The sequence below is a fragment of the Colletes latitarsis genome, unplaced genomic scaffold (assembly GCF_051014445.1).
Source record: "Colletes latitarsis isolate SP2378_abdomen unplaced genomic scaffold, iyColLati1 scaffold0134, whole genome shotgun sequence".
Classification (NCBI taxonomy): Eukaryota; Metazoa; Arthropoda; class Insecta; order Hymenoptera; family Colletidae; genus Colletes; species Colletes latitarsis.
The window spans coordinates 23,164-35,000 of NW_027488484.1; positions in this window are offsets into that span (position 1 = coordinate 23,164).

Consider the following 11,837-nt stretch of genomic DNA (forward strand, 5'->3'; position numbering starts at 1 on the left):
CAGCCCCCCATTCAGCAAAACGAATTATGTACGATGCTGTTCAATTTAATATGATACCACTATTACAAAGTGGGTTAGGTCTGGGCTAGTGTAGCGGGGGTCTGGGGGGCGCAGACCCCAGTCAGCAAAACGAATTCAATATGATGCTGTTCAATTTAATTTGATACCGCTATTACAAAATGGGTTAGGTCTGGGCTAGTGTAGCGGGGGTTTGGGGGGCGCAGCCCCCCATTCAGCAAAACGAATTTAGTACGATGCTGTTCAATTTAATATGATACCGCTATTACAAAGTGGGTTAGGTCCGGGCTAGTGTTGCGGGGGTCTGGGGCGCGCAGACCCCAGTCAGCAAAACGAATTCAACATGATGCTGTTCAATTTAATATGATACCGCTATTACAAAGGGGGTTAGGTCTGGGCTAGTGTAGCGGGGGTCTGGGGGGCGCAGACCCCTGTCAGCAAAACGAATTTAGTACGATGCTGTTCAATTTAATTTGATACCGCTATTACAAAATGGGTTAGGTCTGGGCTAGTGTAGCGGGGGTTTGGGGGGCGCAGCCCCCCATTCAGCAAAACGAATTAAGTACGATGCTGTTCAATTTAATATGATACCACTATTACAAAGTGGGTTAGGTCTGGGCTATTGTAGCGGGGGTCTGGGGGGCGCAGACCCCAGTCGGCAAAACGAATTCAATATGATGCTGTTCAATTTAGTTTGATACCGCTATTACAAAATGGGTTAGGTCTGGGCTAGTGTAGCGGGGGTTTGGGGGGCGCAGCCCCCCATTCAGCAAAACGAATTTAGTACGATGCTGTTCAATTTAATGTGATACCGCTATTACAAAGTGGGTTAGGTCCGGGCTAGTGTTGCGGGGGTCTGGGGCGCGCAGACCCCAGTCAGCAAAACGAATTCAATATGATGCTGTTCAATTTAATATGATACCGCTATTACAAAGGGGGTTAGGTCTGGGCTAGTGTAGCGGGGGTCTGGGGGGCGCAGACCCCTGTCAGCAAAACGAATTTAGTACGATGCTGTTCAATTTAATTTGATACCGCTATTACAAAATGGGTTAGGTCTGGGCTAGTGTAGCGGGGGTTTGGGGGGCGCAGCCCCCCATTCAGCAAAACGAATTAAGTACGATGCTGTTCAATTTAATATGATACCACTATTACAAAGTGGGTTAGGTCTGGGCTATTGTAGCGGGGGTCTGGGGGGCGCAGACCCCAGTCAGCAAAACGAATTCAATATGATGCTGTTCAATTTAATTTGATACCGCTATTACAAAATGGGTTAGGTCTGGGCTAGTGTAGCGGGGGTTTGGGGGGCGCAGCCCCCCATTCAGCAAAACGAATTTAGTACGATGCTGTTCAATTTAATATGATACCGCTATTACAAAGTGGGTTAGGTCCGGGCTAGTGTTGCGGGGGTCTGGGGGGCGCAGCCCCCCAGTCAGCAAAACGAATTTAGTACGATGCTGTTCAATTTAATTTGATACCGCTATTACAAAATGGGTTAGGTCTGGGCTAGTGTAGCGGGGGTTTGGGGGGCGCAGCCCCCCATTCAGCAAAACGAATTAAGTACGATGCTGTTCAATTTAATATGATACCACTATTACAAAGTGGGTTTGGTCTGGGCTAGTGTAGCGGGGGTCTGGGGGGCGCAGACCCCAGTCAGCAAAACGAATTCAATATGATGCTGTTCAACCCCTCGGGAATTTTTAATTTCTGTTTTATTCACCGTAATGCTCATGGAACGTACTTTCACATTCTTGTTTTTTGCTTCACGAAAATTTTTGTACACTAATTACTTTTTAATAGGAAAACGTGCAACGGCAAACTCCTTCCTAGGGTCACTGGGAAGATGACATTGACAAAATATGTTAAGATCAGCCGCCCCTATGCGTAAAGTATGTCGTTTTTCCATTTTTTCGATCCGGAGCGACACCAACATTGTGTTGCAATTTTAAACTGCGCGGTTAAACGGCGGGCCAAACAGTCGGTGGTTTATGCAACAGCAACCATCAAACTAGTAGGAGAATACACGCCCGTGATAGTATAGGAGATTCCCACTGTCCCTATCTTTTTTTTTATCTCGGACATATATATACCGGCTTATCGTCAATAACTCGAAAACCAGCACGTTAAGGCCAATTTTGGTCTATACGATTCTTATGCAGTTTTAGATTCTCTACACGGTCCAATGATCGTTTTATTTTTTTGTCGAATTTTGAGAATTTTTTTTTTTTTTTCTCGAAAACGAGCTCGACGACCTGCACTTTTGACGACGCCATCGTGTTCCCCGGATTTTTTCCTGCAAGATAGGGTGGCGATTTTTTGTCCTACGACGATTTTTGACGCCGGAGCGATGATTCGGAGCAGAGCGGACTTAGAAACTTTCGCGCGTCGACCGCCGGACCGATCGCTCCAGGCTGTTTTTCGTCAATAACTCGAAAACGAGCACGGTAACGCTCGTTTTCGCCCGTACGATACTTGTACCGTTTACCGTTGGCTACCTGGCAGATGGTTTGTTTTTTTTTTATCTCGAATTTTGAGAGCTTTTTTAACTTTTTTCTCAAAAACGAGCACGTGAACGCCAATTTTCGTCTATACGATTCTTATGCAGTTTTATATTCTCTACACGGTCCAGTGATCGTTTTATTTTTTTGTCGAATTTTGAGAATTTTTTTTTTTTTTTCTCGAAAACGAGCTCGACGACCTGCACTTTTGACGACGCCATCGTGTTCCCCGGATTTTTTCCTGCAAGATAGCGTGTCTATTTTTTGTCCTACGACGATTTTTGACGCCGGAGCGGTGTTTCGGAGCAGAGCGGACTTAGAAACTTTCGCGCGTCGACCGCCGGAGCGATCGCTCCAGGCTGTTTTTCGTCAATAACTCGAAAACGAGCACGGTAACGCTCATTTTCGCCCGTACGATACTTGTACCGTTTACCGTTGGCTACCTGGTAGATGGTTTTTTTTTTTTTTATCTCGAAGTTTGAGAGCTTTTTTAATTTTTTCCACAAAAACGAGCACGTGAACGCCAATTTTCGTCTATACGATTCTTATGCAGTTTTATATTCTCTACACGGTCCACTGATCGTTTTATTTTTTTGTCGAATTTTCAGAATTTTTTTTTTTTTTTCTCGAAAACGAGCTCGACGACCTGCACTTTTGACGACGCCATCGTGTTCCCCGGATTTTTTCCTGCAAGATAGCGTGTCTATTTTTTGTCCTACGACGATTTTTGACGCCGGAGCGATGATTCGGAGCAGAGCGGACTTAGAAACTTTCGCGCGTCGACCGCCGGAGCGATCGCTCCAGGCTGTTTTTCGTCAATAACTCGAAAACGAGCACGGTAACGCTCATTTTCGCCCGTACGATACTTGTACCGTTTACCGTTGGCTACCTGGTAGATGGTTTTTTTTTTTTTTATCTCGAAGTTTGAGAGCTTTTTTAATTTTTTCAACAAAAACGAGCACGTGAACGCCAATTTTCGTCTATACGATTCTTATGCAGTTTTATATTCTCTACACGGTCCACTGATCGTTTTATTTTTTTGTCGAATTTTGAGAATTTTTTTTTTTTTTTCTCGAAAACGAGCTCGACGACCTGCACTTTTGACGACGCCATCGTGTTCCCCGGATTTTTTCCTGCAAGATAGGGTGGCGATTTTTTGTCCTACGACGATTTTTGACGCCGGAGCGATGATTCGGAGCAGAGCGGACTTAGAAACTTTCGCGCGTCGACCGCCGGACCGATCGCTCCAGGCTGTTTTTCGTCAATAACTCGAAAACGAGCACGGTAACGCTCGTTTTCGCCCGTACGATACTTGTACCGTTTACCGTTGGCTACCTGGTAGACGGTTTTTTTTTTTTTTATCTCGAAGTTTGAGAGCTTTTTTAATTTTTTCCACAAAAACGAGCACGTGAACGCCAATTTTCGTCTATACGATTCTTATGCAGTTTTATATTGTCTACACGGTCCACTGATCGTTTTATTTTTTTGTCGAATTTTGAGAATTTTTTTTTTTTTTTCTCGAAAACGAGCTCGACGACCTGCACTTTTGACGACGCCATCGTGTTCCCCGGATTTTTTCCTGCAAGATAGCGTGTCTATTTTTTGTCCTACGACGATTTTTGACGCCGGAGCGGTGTTTCGGAGCAGAGCGGACTTAGAAACTTTAGCGCGTCGACCGCCGGAGCGATCGCTCCAGGCTGTTTTTCGTCAATAACTCGAAAACGAGCACGGTAACGCTCATTTTCGCCCGTACGATACTTGTACCGTTTACCGTTGGCTACCTGGTAGATGGTTCTTTTTTTTTTTATCTCGAAGTTTGAGAGCTTTTTTAATTTTTTCCACAAAAACGAGCACGTGAACGCCAATTTTCGTCTATACGATTCTTATGCAGTTTTATATTCTCTACACGGTCCACTGTTCGTTTTATTTTTTTGTCGAATTTTGAGAATTTTTTTTTTTTTTTCTCGAAAACGAGCTCGACGACCTGCACTTTTGACGACGCCATCGTGTTCCCCGGATTTTTTCCTGCAAGATAGGGTGGCGATTTTTTGTCCTACGACGATTTTTGACGCCGGAGCGATGATTCGGAGCAGAGCGGACTTAGAAACTTTCGCGCGTCGACCGCCGGACCGATCGCTCCAGGCTGTTTTTCGTCAATAACTCGAAAACGAGCACGGTAACGCTCGTTTTCGCCCGTACGATACTTGTACCGTTTACCGTTGGCTACCTGGCAGATGGTTTGTTTTTTTTTTATCTCGAATTTTGAGAGCTTTTTTAACTTTTTTCTCAAAAACGAGCACGTGAACGCCAATTTTGGTCTATACGATTCTTATGCAGTTTTAGATTCTCTACACGGTCCACTGATCGTTTTATTTTTTTGTCGAGTTTTGAGAATTTTTTTTTTTTTTTCTCGAAAACTAGCTCGACGACCTGCACTTTTGACGACGCCATCGTGTTCCCCGGATTTTTTCCTGCAAGATAGGCTGGCGATTTTTTGTCCTACTCCCATATTCGTGTCTTTTTGCTTAACGAAATCTTTTATATACTAATAACTTTTTAATAAAAAAACGTGCGACGGCAAAATCCGTCTTAGAGTCACTGGGGTGGTGACATGACAAAATATGTTAAGATCAGCCGCCCCTATGCGTAAAGTATGTCGTTTTTCCATTTTTTCACCCCGGAGCGACACCAACATTGTGTTGCAATTTTAAACCGCGCGGTTAAACGGCGGGCCAAACAGTCGCTGGTTTATGCAACAACAACCATCAAACTAGTAGGAGAATACACGCCCGTGATAGTATAGGAGATTCCCACTGTCCCTATCTTTTTTTTTATCTCGGACATATATATACCGGCTTATCGTCAATAACTCGAAAACCAGCACGTTAAGGCCAATTTTGGTCTATACGATTCTTATGCAGTTTTAGATTCTCTACACGGTCCAATGATCGTTTTATTTTTTTGTCGAATTTTGAGAATTTTTTTTTTTTTTTCTCGAAAACGAGCTCGACGACCTGCACTTTTGACGACGCCATCGTGTTCCCCGGATATTTTCCTGCAAGATAGCGTGTCTATTTTTTGTCCTACGACGATTTTTGACGCCGGAGCGGTGTTTCGGAGCAGAGCGGACTTGAAAACTTTCGCGCGTCGACCGCCGGAGCGATCGCTCCAGGCTGTTTTTCGTCAATAACTCGAAAACGAGCACGGTAACGCTCATTTTCGCCCGTACGATACTTGTACCGTTTACCGTTGGCTACCTGGTAGATGGTTTTTTTTTTTTTTATCTCGAAGTTTGAGAGCTTTTTTAATTTTTTCCACAAAAACGAGCACGTGAACGCCAATTTTCGTCTATACGATTCTTATGCAGTTTTATATTCTCTACACGGTCCACTGATCGTTTTATTTTTTTGTCGAATTTTGAGAATTTTTTTTTTTTTTCTCGAAAACGAGCTCGACGACCTGCACTTTTGACGACGCCATCGTGTTCCCCGGATTTTTTCCTGCAAGATAGCGTGTCTATTTTTTGTCCTACGACGATTTTTGACGCCGGAGCGATGATTCGGAGCAGAGCGGACTTAGAAACTTTCGCGCGTCGACCGCCGGACCGATCGCTCCAGGCTGTTTTTCGTCAATAACTCGAAAACGAGCACGGTAACGCTCGTTTTCGCCCGTACGATACTTGTACCGTTTACCGTTGGCTACCTGGTAGATGGTTTTTTTTTTTTTTTATCTCGAAGTTGAGAGCTTTTTTAATTTTTTCCACAAAAACGAGCACGTGAACGCCAATTTTCGTCTGTACGATTCTTATGCAGTTTTAGATTCTCTACACGGTCCAATGATCGTTTTATTTTTTTGTCGAATTTTGAGAATTTTTTTTTTTTTTTTCTCGAAAACGAGCTCGACGACCTGCACTTTTGACGACGCCATCGTGTTCCCCGGATTTTTTCCTGCAAGATAGGGTGGCGATTTTTGTCCTACGACGATTTTTGACGCCGGAGCGGTGTTTCGGAGCAGAGCGGACTTAGAAACTTTCGCGCGTCGACCGCCGGAGCGATCGCTCCAGGCTGTTTTTCGTCAATAACTCGAAAACGAGCACGGTAACGCTCATTTTCGCCCGTACGATACTTGTACCGTTTACCGTTGGCTACCTGGTAGATGGTTTTTTTTTTTTTATCTCGAAGTTTGAGAGCTTTTTAATTTTTTCAACAAAAACGAGCACGTGAACGCCAATTTTCGTCTATACGATTCTTATGCAGTTTTATATTCTCTACACGGTCCAGTGATCGTTTTATTTTTTTGTCGAATTTTGAGAATTTTTTTTTTTTTTTTCTCGAAAACGAGCTCGACGACCTGCACTTTTGACGACGCCATCGTGTTCCCCGGATTTTTTCCTGCAAGATAGGGTGGCGATTTTTTGTCCTACGACGATTTTTGACGCGGAGCGATGATTCGGAGCAGAGCGGACTTAGAAACTTTCGCGCGTCGACCGCCGGACCGATCGCTCCAGGCTGTTTTTCGTCAATAACTCGAAAACGAGCACGGTAACGCTCGTTTTCGCCCGTACGATACTTGTACCGTTTACCGTTGGCTACCTGGTAGACGGTTTTTTTTTTTTTTATCTCGAAGTTTGAGAGCTTTTTAATTTTTTCCACAAAAACGAGCACGTGAACGCCAATTTTCGTCTTATACGATTCTTATGCAGTTTTATATTGTCTACACGGTCCACTGATCGTTTTATTTTTTTGTCGGAATTTTGAGAATTTTTTTTTTTTTTTCTCGAAAACGAGCTCGACGACCTGCACTTTTGACGACGCCATCGTGTTCCCCGGATTTTTTCCTGCAAGATAGCGTGTCTATTTTTTGTCCTACGACGATTTTTGACGCCGGAGCGGTGTTTCGGAGCAGAGCGGACTTAGAAACTTTAGCGCGTCGACCGCCGGAGCGATCGCTCCAGGCTGTTTTTCGTCAATAACTCGAAAACGAGCACGGTAACGCTCATTTTCGCCCGTACGATACTTGTACCGTTTACGTTGGCTACCTGGTAGATGGTTCTTTTTTTTTTATCTCGAAGTTTGAGAGCTTTTTTAATTTTTTCCACAAAAACGAGCACGTGAACGCCAATTTTCGTCTATACGATTCTTATGCAGTTTTATATTCTCTACACGGTCCACTGTTCGTTTTATTTTTTGTCGAATTTTGAGAATTTTTTTTTTTTTTTCGAAAACGAGCTCGACGACCTGCACTTTTGACGACGCCATCGTGTTCCCGGATTTTTTCCTGCAAGATAGGGTGGCGATTTTTTGTCCTACGACGATTTTTGACGCCGGAGCGATGATTCGGAGCAGAGCGGACTTAGAAACTTTCGCGCGTCGACCGCCGGACCGATCGCTCCAGGCTGTTTTTCGTCAATAACTCGAAAACGAGCACGGTAACGCTCGTTTTCGCCCGTACGATACTTGTACCGTTTACCGTTGGCTACCTGGCAGATGGTTTGTTTTTTTTTTATCTCGAATTTTGAGAGCTTTTTTAACTTTTTTCTCAAAAACGAGCACGTGAACGCCAATTTTGGTCTATACGATTCTTATGCAGTTTTAGATTCTCTACACGGTCCACTGATCGTTTTATTTTTTTGTCGAGTTTTGAGAATTTTTTTTTTTTTTCTCGAAAACTAGCTCGACGACCTGCACTTTTGACGACGCCATCGTGTTCCCCGGATTTTTTCCTGCAAGATAGCGTGTCTATTTTTTGTCCTACGACGATTTTTGACGCCGGAGCGGTGTTTCGGAGCAGAGCGGACTTAGAAACTTTCGCGCGTCGACCGCCGGAGCGATCGCTCCAGGCTGTTTTTCGTCAATAACTCGAAAACGAGCACGGTAACGCTCATTTTCGCCCGTACGATACTTGTACCGTTTACCGTTGGCTACCTGGTAGACGGTTTTTTTTTTTTTTTATCTCGAAGTTTGAGAGCTTTTTAAATTTTTTCCACAAAAACGAGCACGTGAACGCCAATTTTCGTCTATACGATTCTTATGCAGTTTTATATTGTCTACACGGTCCACTGATCGTTTTATTTTTTTGTCGAATTTTGAGAATTTTTTTTTTTTTTTCTCGAAAACGAGCTCGACGACCTGCACTTTTGACGACGCCATCGTGTTCCCCGGATTTTTTCCTGCAAGATAGCGTGTCTATTTTTTGTCCTACGACGATTTTGACGCCGGAGCGGTGTTTCGGAGCAGAGCGGACTTAGAAACTTTAGCGCGTCGACCGCCGGAGCGATCGCTCCAGGCTGTTTTTCGTCAATAACTCGAAAACGAGCACGGTAACGCTCATTTTCGCCCGTACGATACTTGTACCGTTTACCGTTGGCTACCTGGTAGATGGTTCTTTTTTTTTTTATCTCGAAGTTTGAGAGCTTTTTTAATTTTTTCCACAAAAACGAGCACGTGAACGCCAATTTTCGTCTATACGATTCTTATGCAGTTTTATATTCTCTACACGGTCCACTGTTCGTTTTTATTTTTTGTCGAATTTTGAGAATTTTTTTTTTTTTTTTCGAAACGAGCTCGACGACCTGCACTTTTGACGACGCCATCGTGTTCCCGGATTTTTTCCTGCAAGATAGGGTGGCGATTTTTTGTCCTACGACGATTTTTGACGCCGGAGCGATGATTCGGAGCAGAGCGGACTTAGAAACTTTCGCGCGTCGACCGCCGGACCGATCGCTCCAGGCTGTTTTTCGTCAATAACTCGAAAACGAGCACGGTAACGCTCGTTTTCGCCCGTACGATTACTTGTACCGTTTACCGTTGGCTACCTGGCAGATGGTTTGTTTTTTTTTATCTCGAATTTTGAGAGCTTTTTTAACTTTTTTTCTCAAAAACGAGCACGTGAACGCCAATTTTGGTCTATACGATTCTTATGCAGTTTTAGATTCTCTACACGGTCCACTGATCGTTTTATTTTTTTGTCGAGTTTTGAGAATTTTTTTTTTTTTTCTCGAAAACTAGCTCGACGACCTGCACTTTGACGACGCCATCGTGTTCCCGGATTTTTTCCTGCAAGATAGCGTGTCTATTTTTTGTCCTACGACGATTTTGACGCCGGGAGCGGTGTTTCGGAGCAGAGCGGACTTAGAAACTTCGCGCGTCGACCGCCGGAGCGATCGCTCCAGGCTGTTTTTCGTCAATAACTCGAAAACGAGCACGGTAACGCTCATTTTCGCCCGTACGATACTTGTACCGTTTACCGTTGGCTACCTGGTAGACGGTTTTTTTTTTTTTTATCTCGAAGTTTGAGAGCTTTTTTAATTTTTTCCACAAAAACGAGCACGTGAACGCCAATTTTCGTCTATACGATTCTTATGCAGTTTTATATTGTCTACACGGTCCACTGATCGTTTTATTTTTTTGTCGAATTTTGAGAATTTTTTTTTTTTTTTCTCGAAAACGAGCTCGACGACCTGCACTTTTGACGACGCCATCGTGTTCCCCGGATTTTTTCCTGCAAGATAGCGTGTCTATTTTTTGTCCTACGACGATTTTTGACGCCGGAGCGGTGGTTCGGAGCAGAGCGGACTTAGAAACTTTAGCGCGTCGACCGCCGGAGCGATCGCTCCAGGCTGTTTTTCGTCAATAACTCGAAAACGAGCACGGTAACGCTCATTTTCGCCCGTACGATACTTGTACCGTTTACCGTTGGCTACCTGGTAGATGGTTCTTTTTTTTTTTTATCTCGAAGTTTGAGAGCTTTTTTAATTTTTTCCACAAAAACGAGCACGTGAACGCCAATTTTCGTCTATACGATTCTTATGCAGTTTTATATTCTCTACACGGTCCACTGTTCGTTTTATTTTTTTGTCGAATTTTGAGAATTTTTTTTTTTTTTCGAAAACGAGCTCGACGACCTGCACTTTTGACGACGCCATCGTGTTCCCCGGATTTTTTCCTGCAAGATAGGGTGGCGATTTTTTGTCCTACGACGATTTTGACGCCGGAGCGATGATTCGGAGCAGAGCGGACTTAGAAACTTTCGCGCGTCGACCGCCGGACCGATCGCTCCAGGCTGTTTTCGTCAATAACTCGAAAACGAGCACGGTAACGCTCGTTTTCGCCCGTACGATACTTGTACCGTTTACCGTTGGCTACCTGGCAGATGGTTTGTTTTTTTTTTATCTCGAATTTTGAGAGCTTTTTTAACTTTTTTCTCAAAAACGAGCACGTGAACGCCAATTTTGGTCTATACGATTCTTATGCAGTTTTAGATTCTCTACACGGTCCACTGATCGTTTTATTTTTTGTCGAGTTTTGAGAATTTTTTTTTTTTTTTCTCGAAAACTAAGCTCGACGACCTGCACTTTGACGACGCCATCGTGTTCCCCGGATTTTTTCCTGCAAGATAGCGTGTCTATTTTTTGTCCTACGACGATTTTTGACGCCGGAGCGGTGTTTCGGAGCAGAGCGGACTTAGAAACTTTCGCGCGTCGACCGCCGGAGCGATCGCTCCAGGCTGTTTTTCGTCAATAACTCGAAAACGAGCACGGTAACGCTCATTTTCGCCCGTACGATACTTGTACCGTTTACCGTTGGCTACCTGGTAGATGGTTTTTTTTTTTTTTATCTCGAAGTTTGAGAGCTTTTTTAATTTTTTCCACAAAACGAGCACGTGAACGCCAATTTTCGTCTATACGATTCTTATGCAGTTTTATATTCTCTACACGGTCCACTGATCGTTTTATTTTTTTGTCGAATTTTGAGAATTTTTTTTTTTTTTTCTCGAAAACGAGCTCGACGACCTGCACTTTTGACGACGCCATCGTGTTCCCCGGATTTTTTCCTGCAAGATAGCGTGTCGATTTTTTGTCCTAGCTCAATTATTAAGGAAGTTACGGTTTCTTGATTTTTCGGTATGTTCGAACTGGTCTTTTAGGCGGGCGCTCGGTCGCGCGGTGCTTTCGCATCGACCGACGTACCGATCGGCGGCGACGGTTTTTCGTCTATATCTCGAAAACTAGTACGCTAACACATATTTTGACCTATATGATATTTGTTCAGTGTAATTTTTTCTATCTGGTAGGCTGGTTTTTTTTTTTTTTATCTCGAATTTTTGAACGTTTTTGTTTTTTTCTCGAAAACTAGCGCGACGACCGATATTTTTAACTACGGTTTTGAATTCGTCTAATTTTTGCCTACAAGATAGCGTGTCGAGTTTTTGTTCTGCGACGATTTTGACCATTTTTTCATTTTTTTCTCGAAAACGAGCACGGCAATCTATATTTTTAACGACGGCATCGTGTTCCCCTGCTTTTTTCCTACAAGATAGCGTTTT